This window comes from Symphalangus syndactylus, chromosome 24 (genome assembly GCF_028878055.3).
Source record: "Symphalangus syndactylus isolate Jambi chromosome 24, NHGRI_mSymSyn1-v2.1_pri, whole genome shotgun sequence".
In the NCBI taxonomy this organism is placed as follows: domain Eukaryota; kingdom Metazoa; phylum Chordata; class Mammalia; order Primates; family Hylobatidae; genus Symphalangus; species Symphalangus syndactylus.
The window spans coordinates 17142978-17155932 of record NC_072446.2 but is presented as its reverse complement, the minus strand read 5'-3'; the positions used below and the strand labels follow the sequence as shown (position 1 = coordinate 17155932).

Below are 12955 nucleotides of genomic sequence, written 5' to 3'. Positions count from 1 at the left end.
CTATACACTCCTGCCCTGCGTGACACTACTTCATGGACCTCTTTTCAATTTCTATGGAATCACAAAATATTAGAGGTGAGGAATACCATAGAATCACTATTCATGGTTTTCAACAACTGTACACAGAAATAGTAACTCTGCAGTGATCATGTAGAACCAATTTTCTCTCATCTCCATATCCACCTGCATTTTGATTTACAGCTGTCCCTCAGTGTCTATGGGGCATTGGTTCAAGATCCGCTTCCACCCCAAATACCAAAATTCACGGATGCTCAAATCCTTTATGTAAAATGGTGTAGTCTTTGCATATAACCTACACACATCCTCCCGTACACTTTAGATCATCACTAGATTACTTATACATAACACAATGTAAATGCTATGTAAATAATTGTTACAATGTATTTTTACGACTTGTATTATTTTTATTGTTGTTTTTAATTTTTTAAAAATAAATTCAATCTGAGATTGGTTGAATTTGTGGGTGTGACATCTGCAGATAATGAGGGCCAACTATATATAATCTCTGCCAACTCTACATGCATAAGTTATCTGTCTGCTTGTGTCACTCCTCTTCTTCACATCAAAAAGCTGTGCATGTATGAAATAATTGTGATCCCCCAAATCAGTCCAAAGACACACTGAAGAGCACCCTAGAAATGTTGGCCAAGGAAAACGTGAATTTGCGGTACACAATTTTGATAAATCTAAAAACTTGGAAAGATAAATCAAGATTTATCTTCGATTCTTCCCTTTCATTCTCAACATAAAATCCATTAGCAAGTACTCTTGAATGTAACTTCAAATGTGTTCTGAATCTATCTTTTGCTCTCCATCTAAACTATTGACATCCTAGTTCAAGTCACCACTGTCTCTATCATGGATAACAATTGTGTCTAGTGTCATCCACCAGCTTTTCTGTTCTTTCCTTCTCTAGTCCCTTTCCACTAAGCTGCAAGAATTGATCTTATGGTAATTTAAATTTGATTATGCAACTTTCCTGCTTAAAATCCCCTACTGATTTTTCATCTCACTTGTTGCACAACTCAAGCCCCCTTGCCGTGACCTGTAAGCCCTATCTATATGATCAAGCTTCTGCCCCACTCTCAGCCTTATCCCATACAGCTTACTCTCTAGATAACTCTGTCCAGTCATACTGAGTGTCATACTCTTCTTTGAGTTCTTCGGGTTCATAACCATACTACAGAATGAGATTGCTACAGTCTCTTCTGATTTAAAAGTTTTTCTGTAGGTCATCATATGGCTGCCTTTTTACCTTTCAGATCTCAGCTTTTCTAAGAAGAACCTTCATTGACTATTCAAGTGTCCTCCCAGTCCCAGTCACTATCACATCTGCTGTTTTATTTTTTTCCTAGCAATTATGCTAACTTACATGTTTGTTGTCTGTCTTTTCTGATGATAAGGTGATATCTTTGGAGTCAAGCCTATGCCTCTCTCATTCCCATCTATATTCACAGTATCTAGAGGAAATCTTACAACAGAAGAGGTGCTCAGTAAATACATGTTGAATTTTTAAAGTGAATGAGTGGATTAATTAATTAATTAATTAAATAACACTAACCTGAGATAGATTATCTGCCAGATCCTTAAATCTGAAGAAACTTCTGCTGTGTCACTTGATTGTTAATAAACAATGACAACAACCACAATCAGTTGTAAAACAAATCAAACGTTAATAATTGAAAGTATTTTAGCCAATTGTACTGCAAATTAATAAACAAAAAAATCAACAAATAGATACTAAAGTTCAATAACCACCAATTTTATCCAATTTAATTACTTCTTGCTTCTTCTATTATAAGACAATTATTTCCTGGACTGAGAGCCATCTTCGACTCTATCAGCTACTACTAACTTTTCTCAAGTGACCCATTCAGCTGTCTCTTCTACCGACAGTAACGCTCTCGCCAGAATTCTACCACCATCGGCTTCAGTAGAAATATCTGTGACACACAGGGCTTCAATTACAGCCATTTGTCTCTCAACAGTAAGAAGAACAGCTCTCTTTCTACATGGAGCCCCCAACATTTCCAAGATGGTTTCTTTTATTCCTCTCTGGAAGTGTGAATGCAATCTCAAGCGCATAATAGAAGCAGTGCCGATAAAGTCTACTCTTGTCAGTCTCGCAAACAGCCTCATTATTTGGTGACTGCAAACATGGTTTGAAGTCATTGCTCCTGCCAATCTGAAGGTTTCGAATGCTGCAGCAGAGTGATTGAAAATCCAAGATTACAGGCGAAGGGGATGAGGAGTTGTTTATAGCTCTTGCTCATCCACTAAAAGCCCCTGGCCAGAAGCAGCTCTCTGTTTGAAGGAAAGTAAGTTTCTTCCACAGCTGAAAATAAATGTGTTTTGGGGGAAACACAGGGCTTGTGGGGGAGGAAGCATGCCTTGCAGGCCTGAGGAAAGCATGGGGGGCAGTGATGATTGCTAGTAGTCGTTCCTCCACCAGGGAGGTCTCTGCATGACAACTGTCAAAGTTGGGAGCATGAATGTTTAGCTGCCTCTCCCATTATGAGGTGGGGTTAGTTATGCCGTTGCAGAAACCTCTCCACATTGGGTCTTGCTGTCATTGGTAATTGCATTAATGTCATATTTGATGATAGAGCCCTGTTTTACCTGACACCATGCATCATTGGAAGGGAAGGTGCCAGAATTCCTGTTCAATATACTACGTTGTAAAGACCTTCACTAGGCAGCAGGACTGAGGGTGCCCGGGGCAAGTGCCGGCCCATGCCATCACCCTCATAGAGCCCCAGGTATGCTTGACCATTGAGGGCCAGGAGGTTAACTGTATCCTGGACACTGGTGCGGCCTTCTCAGTCTTACTGTCCTGTCCCAGGCAACTGTCCTCCAGATCTGTCACTATCCGAGGGGTCCTAGGACAGCCAGTCACTAGAAACTTCTCCCAGCCACTAAGTTGTGACTGGGGAACTTTACTCTTTTCACATGCTTTTCTAATTCTGCCTGAAAGCCCCACTCCCTTGTTACGGAGAGACATTCTAGCAAAAGCAGGGGCCATTATACACCTGAACATAGGAGAAGGAATACCTGTTTGTTGTCCCCTGCTTAAGGAAGGAATTAATCCTGAAGTCTGTGCAACAGAAGGATAATATGGACGAGCAACAAATGCCCGTCCTGTTCAAGTTAAACTAAAGGATTCCACCTCCTTTCCCTACCAAAGGCAGTACCCTCTTAGACCCGAGGCCCAACAAGGACTCCAAAAGATTGTTAAGGACCTAAAAGCCCAAGGCCTATAAAACCATGCAATAGCCCCTGCAATCCACCAATTTTAGAAGTACAGAAACCCAACAGACAGTGGAGGTTGGTGCAAGATCTCAGGATTATCGGAGACCGTTGTCCCTCTGTACCCAGCTGTACCTAACTCTTATACTCTGCTTTCCCAAATACCAGAGGAAGCAGAGTGGTTTACAGTCCTGGACCTTAAGGATGCCTTTTTCTGCATCTCTTTACATCCTGACTCTCAATTCTTGTTTGTCTTTGAAGATCCTTCAATCCCAACGTCTCAACTCACCTGGACTGTTTTGCCCCAAGGGTTCAGAGATAGCCTCCATCTATTTGGCCAGACATTAGCCCAAGACTTGAGCCAGTTCTCATACCTGGACACTCTTCTCCTTCGGTACATGGATGACTTACTTTTAGCCTCCCGTTGAGAAACCTGGTGCCGTCAAGCCACCCAAGTGCTCTTAAATTTCCTCGCTACCTGTGGCTACAAGGTTTCCAAACAAAATCTGAGCTCTGCTCACAGCAGGTTTAATACTTAGGGATGAAATTATCCAAAGGCACCAGGGCCCTCAGTGAGGAACGTATCCAGCCTTTACTGGCTTATCCTCATCCCAAAACCCCAAAGCAACCAAGAGGTTCCTTGGCATAACAGGTTTCTGCCGAGTATGGATTCCCAGGTATGGTGAAATAGCCAGACCATTATATACACTAATTAAGGAAACTCAGAAAGCCAATACCCATTTATTAAAATGGACACCTGAAGCAGAAGTGGCTTTCCAGGCCCTAAAGAAGGCCCTAACCCAAGCCCCAGTGTTAAGCTTGCCAATGGGGCAAGAGTTTTCTTTATATGTCGGAAAAAAAACAGGAATAGCTCTAGGAGTCCTTACACAGGTCTGAGGGACGAGCTTGCAACCTGTGGCATACCTGAGTAAGGAAATTGATGTAGTGGCAAAGGGATGGCTTCATTGTTTATAGGTAGTGACGGCAGTAGCAGTCTTAGTATCTGAAGCAGTTAAAATACTACGGGGAAGAGATCTTACTGTGTGGACATCTCATGATGTGAACTACATACTCACTGCTAAAGGAGACTTGTGGCTGTTAGACAACCATTTACTTAAATATTAGGTGCTATTACTTGAAGGGCCAGTGCTGCGACTGCACATTTGTGCAACTCTTAACCCAGCCACATTTCTTCCAGATGATGAAGAAAAGATAGAACATAACTGTCAACAAGTAATTGCTCAAACCTATGCCACTCGAGGGGACCTTCTAGAGGTTCCCTTGACTGATCCCAACCTCAGCTTGTATACTGATGGAAGTTCTTTTGTAGAAAAAGGACTTCTAAAAGTGGGGTATGCAGTGGTCAGTGATAGTGGAATACTTGAAAGTAATCCCGTCACTCCAGGAACTAATGCTCATCTGACGGAACCAATAGCCCTCACTCAGGCACTGGAATTAGGAGAAGGAAAAAGGATAAATACATATACAGACTCTAAGTATGCTTACCTAGTCCTCCATGCCCATGCAACAATATGGAGAGAAAGGGAATTCCTAACTTCTGAGGCAACACCTATCAAACATCAGGAAGCCATTAGGAAATTATTATTGTCTGTACAGAAACCTAAAGAGGTGGCAGTCTTATACTGCTGGGGTCATCAGAAAGGAAAGGAAAGGGAAATAGAAGGGAACCCCTACCTTCACTGCCCACACCCATATGCCCCACAACTGCTATAACTCTGCCACTCTTTGCATGCATGCAAATACTCATTATTGGACAGGGAAAATGATTAATCCTAGTTGTCCTGGAGGACTTGGAGCCACTGTCTGTTGGACTTACTTCACCCATACTGATATGTCCGATAGGGGTGGAGTTCAAGATCAGGCAAGAGAAAAACACATAAAGGAAGTAATCTCCCAACTGACCTGGGTACATAGCACCCCTATCCCCTACAAAGGGTTAGATCTCTCAAAACTACATGAAACACTCTGTACCCATGCTCACCTGGTCAGCCTATTTAATACCACCCTCACTGGGCTCCATGAGATCTCAGCCCAAAACCCTACTAACTGTTGGATGTGCCTCCCCCTGCACTTCAGGCCATACATTTCAATCCCTGTACCGGAACAATGGAACAACTTCAGCACAGAAATAAACACCACTTCCATTTTAGTAGGACCTCTTGTTTCCAATCTGGAAATAACCCATACCTCAAACCTCACCTGTGTAAAATTTAGCAATACTATAGACACACCCAACTCCCAATGCATCAGGTGGGTAACTCCTCCCACATGAATAGTCTGCCTACCCTCAGGAATATTTTTTGTCTGTGGTACCTCAGCCTATCATTGTTCGAATGGCTCTTCAGAATCTATGTGCTTCCTCTCATTCTTAGTGCCCCCTATGACCATTTACACTGAACAGGATTTATACAATCATGTCGTACCTAAGTCCTGCAATGAAAGAGTACCCATTCTTCCTTTTGTTGTGGGAGCAGGAGTGTTAGGCAGATTAGATACTGGCATTGGTGGTATCACAACCTCTACTCAGTTCTACTACAAACTATCTCAAGAACTAAATGGTGACATGGAATGGGTTGCCAACTCCCTAGTCACCTTGCAAGATCAACTTAACTCCCTCACAGCAGTAGTCCTTCAAAATCGAAGAGATTTAGACTTGCTAACCACCGAAAGAGGGGAAACCTGTCTATTTTTAGGGGAAGAATGCTGTTATTATGTAAATCAATCCACACAGAGAAAGTTAAAGAAATTTGAGATTGAATACAACGTAGAGCAGAGGAGCTTCAAAACACAGGAAGGGGAACATCACGCTCCGGGGACTGTTGTGGGGTGGGGGGAGGGGGGAGGGACAGCATTAGGAGATACACCTAATGCTAAATGACGAGTTAATGGGTGCAGGAAATCAACATGGCACATGGATACATATGTAACAAACCTGCACATTGTGCACATGTACCCTAAAACCCTAAAGTATAATTAAAAAAATAAATAAATTAAAACAAAAAAAAACAAAAAAAAACAAAAAAAAAAAACACTGGACCTTGGGGCCTCGTCAGCCAATGGATGCTGTGGATTCTCCCCTTCTTAGGACCTCTAGCAGCTATAATATTGTTACTCCTCTTTGGACCCTGTATCTTTAACCTCCTTATTAAGTTTGTCTCTTCCAAAATTGAAGCTGTAAAGCTACAAATCGTTCTTCAAATGGAGCCCCAGATGTAGTCCATGACTAATATCTACCGCAGACTCCCGGACCAGCCTGCTAGCCCATGCTCCGATGTTAATGACATGGAAGGCACCCCTCTCGAGGAAATCTCAACCGCACAACCCCTACTATGCCCCAATTCAGCAGGAAGCAGTTAGAGTGGTCGTTGGCCAACTTCCCCAACAGCACTTGGGTTTTCCTGTTGAGAGGGTGCACTGAGAGACAGGACTAGCTAGATTTCCTAGACTAACTATGAATCCCTAAGCCTAGCTGGGAAGGTGACTTCTTCCACCTTTAAACACGGGGCCTGCAACTTAGCTCACACCCAACCAATCAGATAGTAGAGAGAGCTCACTAAAATGCTAATTAGACAAAAACAGGAAGTAAAGAAATAACCAATCATCTATTGCCTGAGAGCACAGCAGGTGGGACAATGATCGGGATATAAACCCAGCCATTCGAGCCGGCAATGGCTAACGGCTACCCTCCTTGGTTCCCCTCTCTTTCTATGGGAGCTCTGTCTTCACTCTATTAAATCTTGCAACCACATTAAAAAAAAAAAAAAGGAAAAATCTTAGCTAGGTTACTAAAGCCTCTTGACCCTGGATTGTTTTAAACACCAAACTATTCTTGAATTATAGTTTCAGATTAAAAGAAGAAAACAGAACAAATGTCCTCAGTTGTGTATTTCTCTCTTTCTCAATATTCAGCATACACACATATTCATTTGTTCGGCTATTAGAAATTATGAATTGAATACTTTCTGTGCACCACACACGTTTGCTGATGGTTATACAAAACAGCGAAAGTAATTCTATGGCATAATCGCTGCGCTTTGCTTCCTCAGATTTCCATGAGGAAAAGCAACTAATCATAATGGAATGTGATGAGTCCTAAAATGTAAGTAAATGTCTAGATTTTGACATTTTTGACAAGCAGTTGTAGTGATTTGTTGCACTCTTAACTTTGGAGAGGATATGACAAAAGTAGAAACCACAGAAGTAAGTAGAATGAATTTTCCAGGTTTAGATACAGGATGGAGGAATTGAACAACGGGTTTTATGAAAGAAAGAAAGAGACAAAGAGAGAGAGAGAAAAAGAAAGGAAGGAAGGAAGGAAGGAAGGAAGGAAGGAAGGAAAGAAGGAAGGAAGGAAGGAAAGAAAGAGAAGGAAAGAAAGAAACAAACAAAGAAAGAAAGAAAAGAAAGAAAGAAAGAGAGAAAGAAAGAAGGAGAGAAAGAAAGAAAAGACCTTTAGAGATTATTAACTCTGAGACTGGAAGTGTGGGCAAACTCTTTGAGGAGTATAGTGAAATTTATAAACATTGTCCCCCAAGAAAGCAATGCACATAAACAAACAACACAGTTTTGAATGCAGTTCCATGAATTCATCCCAGAGCAGCTGCAAGTTTGTAATAAAGGAAAACTTTAGTCTGAATTTCCTTTGCTTCCTTGCATCTTTAAAGCAGTGTTTCTCAGGGTAAAGGCTTTAAGCTAACTATATTAGAAACATCTGAGCTGTTTGCTTAAAATGCAGATTTCAGGCCTATCTCACGCTCTTCATTGTATCAACTGTGTGATTCTCGTTCAGTGAAGTCTTTCAAAGCTCCCAAGAAATTCTGGTGCCCACGCTCTAAAACCCGGCACATTTCATACTTATTTGGACTCATGCAAACCCCTCACCCCGGCTTTTAAACTCAGGAGTTGCACAGCTGCGTCTGCTGAGAGACCTGGAGAACCTCCCTCACAGAAAATTACCTAGTTAGAAAATCTGAATTCTCATTCCCCCTTAAAAGATACATGCATTAAATTTCAGCTTGTGATAGGAAGCCATCTTTCTGCCTACCTGCTTCCCATGGGTTTGTCTTATCTGCTCAAAAAAATTGAAATCTCTTGGCCTGTAGAGCCATAACTCCCCATTTTGCATCTCTCAGGTGGCTGGGCACATGGTATATGCTAATGAGTGTTTTTTAGTTAGCTATAGAGTGAGTGTTTTTGCCTCCTTTTCCTTTAACACTGCTAGCTAGCCTCTGTCATTCCATCAAGATCCAAATGGTTTTTATTTGTCCTTTTTTGCGTTTTGTATTAGGATGGTCTTGTCACACTCCTGTGTCTACAGTCACCTGGTTTATTTTATTAAGGAATGTTTTGTTAGATTTATTCTCAGCTCCTCTCTTCTCTCCACTACCTCCTCACAGTCCTTTCACAGAAAGCCCTCTGTGTTGAGCAAACAGACCCTAATCTGCACATCTCCCTCCAAACTCCAGCAGGTCTGCCAGGTGAGCATCTCAACACCAGCTGGAACAGCTGTTTGAGTGATCCTGAGCAGCAGGCAGTGATTGTGCGTTCAGTTCTCTTGTCTGATGGGCCCCGGGTCCAGCATGCTCAGAGAGGAAGCCACAAGTGCAAATGTTTGCTAACCGGCTGGAAGTCCTAAAAGCAGCTGCCTGCTGATTGATGATAACTTGCATAATGACACCAAGTGTTCAAACACTGCCAGGCAGGAATGAGACCCTGTGAGGTCCCCTATGCAATCTCTTACTAGTTGGCCAAATCCTTATCTTCCAGTATGCAGGCAACAAAGACAGCAAGAACCAGAAGGTTTCTAATCCAAGGATGTGTGTTACAACATTGATTTTAACACATAGGATGGGTGAGGAAGTGGCTTGATGCCTTCCATTTGTACAATTTTTAAGAAAATTATACACAGGGGCTCAGCACAAACATGGAAACTATGTACTGGAATATCAAGATCAAATGTGTTGGTATTTTTATGCTTTATGGATAACGATGGAATTTGATATGAAACTAGTGGAACTGGCTTCTAGAAAATATTTGTTAAAAAGACTTTCTCTCTTCTAATGACCCTAAGATTGTAAGGAAGCCACAACATTTCTGCACATTACTTTGCCACAGAATTTGGCCCAATGGTATAAAAATAAACTTTTTAAATAAAGGTATATGGTCTTTGAAATTAAAATGGCCTGCCAAAGTGGTTCAGAATGGCAATCTACGAACAAAGATTAGTGATATGCAATCTTTTGCATTGATATCTCTCAAGTCACTCTATTTCATCCGTGTTCATTGCTACCAATTTAGTTGAAACACTTGCCAGTTCTGTGTCACCCTTTTCAGTGGAGCTTAACTGACTGACTTCCCTACTCTCTTATTGTATTATATTCTCCATGCAGTAGTGAGATTTCCCAAAGTCATAATGAATCAGGTCATTCTTCTTATTAACTTTCTTTGGTTGCATTTGAGAGAAATGCCCAAACTCTCTGTTATAGAAAAGAGAGGGTTCAACATGACCCCACTTCTCTCCAAATGCAGATAAAACTACTCAAAAAGGGTTCCACATGGCTAGGTTTCTGTCTGCATATTATCAAATTAAATAACAGAGATTTTCTAAAAGAAAATATATTCAAGTTGGGAATAGAGCATTGCAATATGGATATGTGTGCCATAGTAAACTATGTGCTTATTCAAGGAGGTAAAGGATGACAAAGGTTTTTTTTAAAAAAAAAAAAAAAAACAATAAGGAAGAGTACATAATTGTTTTGAAATAATTATTCTTGGTGACAAAGATCAACAAACAACCCCATCAAAAAGTGGGCAAAGGATATGAACAGACACTTCTCAAAAGAAGACATTTATGCAGCCAACAAACATATGAAAAAAAAAAAGCTGATCATCACTGGTCATTAGAGAAATGCAAATCAAAACCACAATGAGATACCATCTCATGCCAGTTAGAATGGTGATCATTAAAAAGTCAGGAAACAACAGATGCTGGAGAGGATGTGGAGAAATAGGAACGCTTTTACGCTGTTGGTGGGAGTGTAAATTAGTTCAACCATTGTGGAAGACAGTGTAGCGATTCCTCAAGGATCTAGAACCAGAAATACCATTTGACCCAGCAATCCCATTACTGGGTATATATCCAAAGTATTATAAATCATTCTACTATAAAGACACATGAACACATATGTTTACTGAGGCACTATTCACAATAGCAAAGACTTGGAACCAAAGCAAATGTCCATCAATGATAAACTGGATTAAGAAAATGTGGCACATATACACCATGGAATACTATGCAGCCATAAAAAAGGATGAGTTCATGTCCTTTGCAGGGACATGGACGAAGCTGGAAATCATCATTATCAGCAAACTAACACAAGAACAGAAAACCAGACACCGCATGTTCTCACTCATAAGTGGGAGCTGAACAATGAGAACACATGGACACAAGGAGGGGAACATCAGATACTGGGGCCTGTTAGAGGGGTGGGGGGCTAGGGTAGGGATAGCATTAGGAGAAATACCTAATGTAGATAATGGGTTGATGGGTGCAGCAAATCACCATGGCACGCGTATACCTGTGTAACAAACCTTCGCCTTCTGCACTTGTATCCCAGAACTTAAAGTATCATTAAAAAAAAAAAAAGATTTTTAGTGAAATAGCATTGTGAGGCTTATTTTAATGCAGATTAAAAAAACTTGCCTGAATGTTCAAAACATGGAATATGTTTAATAAATGGTCGATATTATGATGGGTAGACAGTTGATGATGGCACTGATTAAAAGACAGGTAAGAAAAAATACAGATAATCAAGCTCTAGAACAAAAAATATAATATCTACATTTCAGAACTCAGTACAGAAAACATATTGTTTTACCTTTGGTTTTGATTTTCATTTTCAAATATCAGCAATTGGGCTTTTAAATTCACTTTCTTATAGAGGCATAGCACAAGCTGATTAAATATATTTAATAGTTGTGGTCTCAGGACTTGATTTAAAGTAGTGAAATATACACCATTTAAAATGTTTGGTGTCAAGACAGCATTTAAATCCTCAGATCAATTAAGTTTAATTATTGAGTGAGTGGTAATACTTTTCTTCAACAATGTGAAGGTTAAATTAAAATTCATTTTCAAACTAGCAGGTAACACCTACTAATTGTCAATCAGTCAAATGTTTATTTGAGGAACTGCTTGAAAAAATAGAGATTAAAAATATTAGCTTGAAGCTAATCTTCTCTAATATTATAAGCATTATACTTGGATTCTGCAAAGATCTTTCTTTTTCAACCAGTACTGTGGCCAATCTAAAACAGACCTTTCTGAAACTTATAAATAAGGTCTAGCAAAGGTTTCAAACGTGTGAATTGGAGGTAACTCATAGACTTGAAACTCCAGAAACCTCCCATCCATAGCTGGGTGACTGACAAGAATCTCACTATATTAAAAATACATAATGATTTCTCCTGCTTGACAAGAGCTTTTGTGGGGCATTACAAAAGGTAAACACATACATAAGCATACAGCTACGGAGATAAACAGAGGGGGGAAACCTTACAATGGTAGTCAACAAAGAAAATCATCTCGTTGGGTATAAAAATTATTGAGTAAATAGACACAGAGAACAATATGTGAAGAACATTTTAAGCTTCACCCACAGTCCTACAAAAAAACATGCACTGAGCTAAAACTGCTCACTGGGGTACCAATGAAGTGAAAGGTGCTGTGCATTATGGAAATAAAGACGCCAGAAATGTCTGAGAATAACCCCATTTTCCGATGATCACTAATTAGGGAGTAGGCTCAATTGGATACTCAATTATATTTTTTTAATGAAGGCATGCAACAAATTACAAAGAATAATGTAACATTTACTTGTGAAACTTACCGTCCGACTTCATTACCCACATAGTTAGAGTTCTCTTGAAATGTCTTGTCCAATCAACCCTCTCCCTGCTCTCTCCCTGCTTAAGAATCAGCATAGTGCTTCTGAGATTTATTAGTGCTGATATGTATCAGTTTAATCCAAACAATCTACAACTTTATTTTAAAGAAAAATAACTACATGGCTGTACTTCTAGTCTATACACTCCTGAGTGTGCTAAACTGTTTCATTTACTGTAGTTTATATAAACATAACAAATTTGAGAAATTTATACAATTCTTTCCATTTAATTTTTTCACATTGGGGAAAAAATGAGCCTTAGAGAATATAAACAACTTGCCAAGGTCATATTCTACAATATCAAGCTCATATAAAGTGCAAATATGCAAGAATATACTCAGTTTTAGAGGATCAGTGCATGCTATTTATTTCATTAGCCATAAAATACACTATTTCTCTAGAAAACAGAATGATCAATTAAGGTAGTTGAATATTAGAGATTTCTGTTGCATGACACTGAAATTTTTAAGTTTGAAAAATTAGAAAGGCTGTGTTATATGTTACATATAAGAACTCCATCACAGCAATGTTACTGCCCACAGTGAAGTGGAGAATAGAGAATGTTACTTGACTATTTTGTACTATGAAATATTCATTTTATGATTCTTATGTATCCTAGCCCATAATTAAGTAGAATTGTTTACCATCCAAAAATATGTATTTTGACACAAAGGAATATGGTATAGCAACTCCTGTTCCCAAATATATCTCACTATTAAATT

The 12955-nt window shown here is 39.8% G+C and overlaps 1 pseudogene; it reads left to right on the top strand.

The window, feature by feature from the left end:
- The first annotated feature begins 3932 nt into the window (after positions 1-3932).
- Positions 3933-6645, top strand: LOC129474407 (syncytin-1-like; annotated as a pseudogene).
- The last annotated feature ends 6310 nt before the right edge of the window (positions 6646-12955 follow it).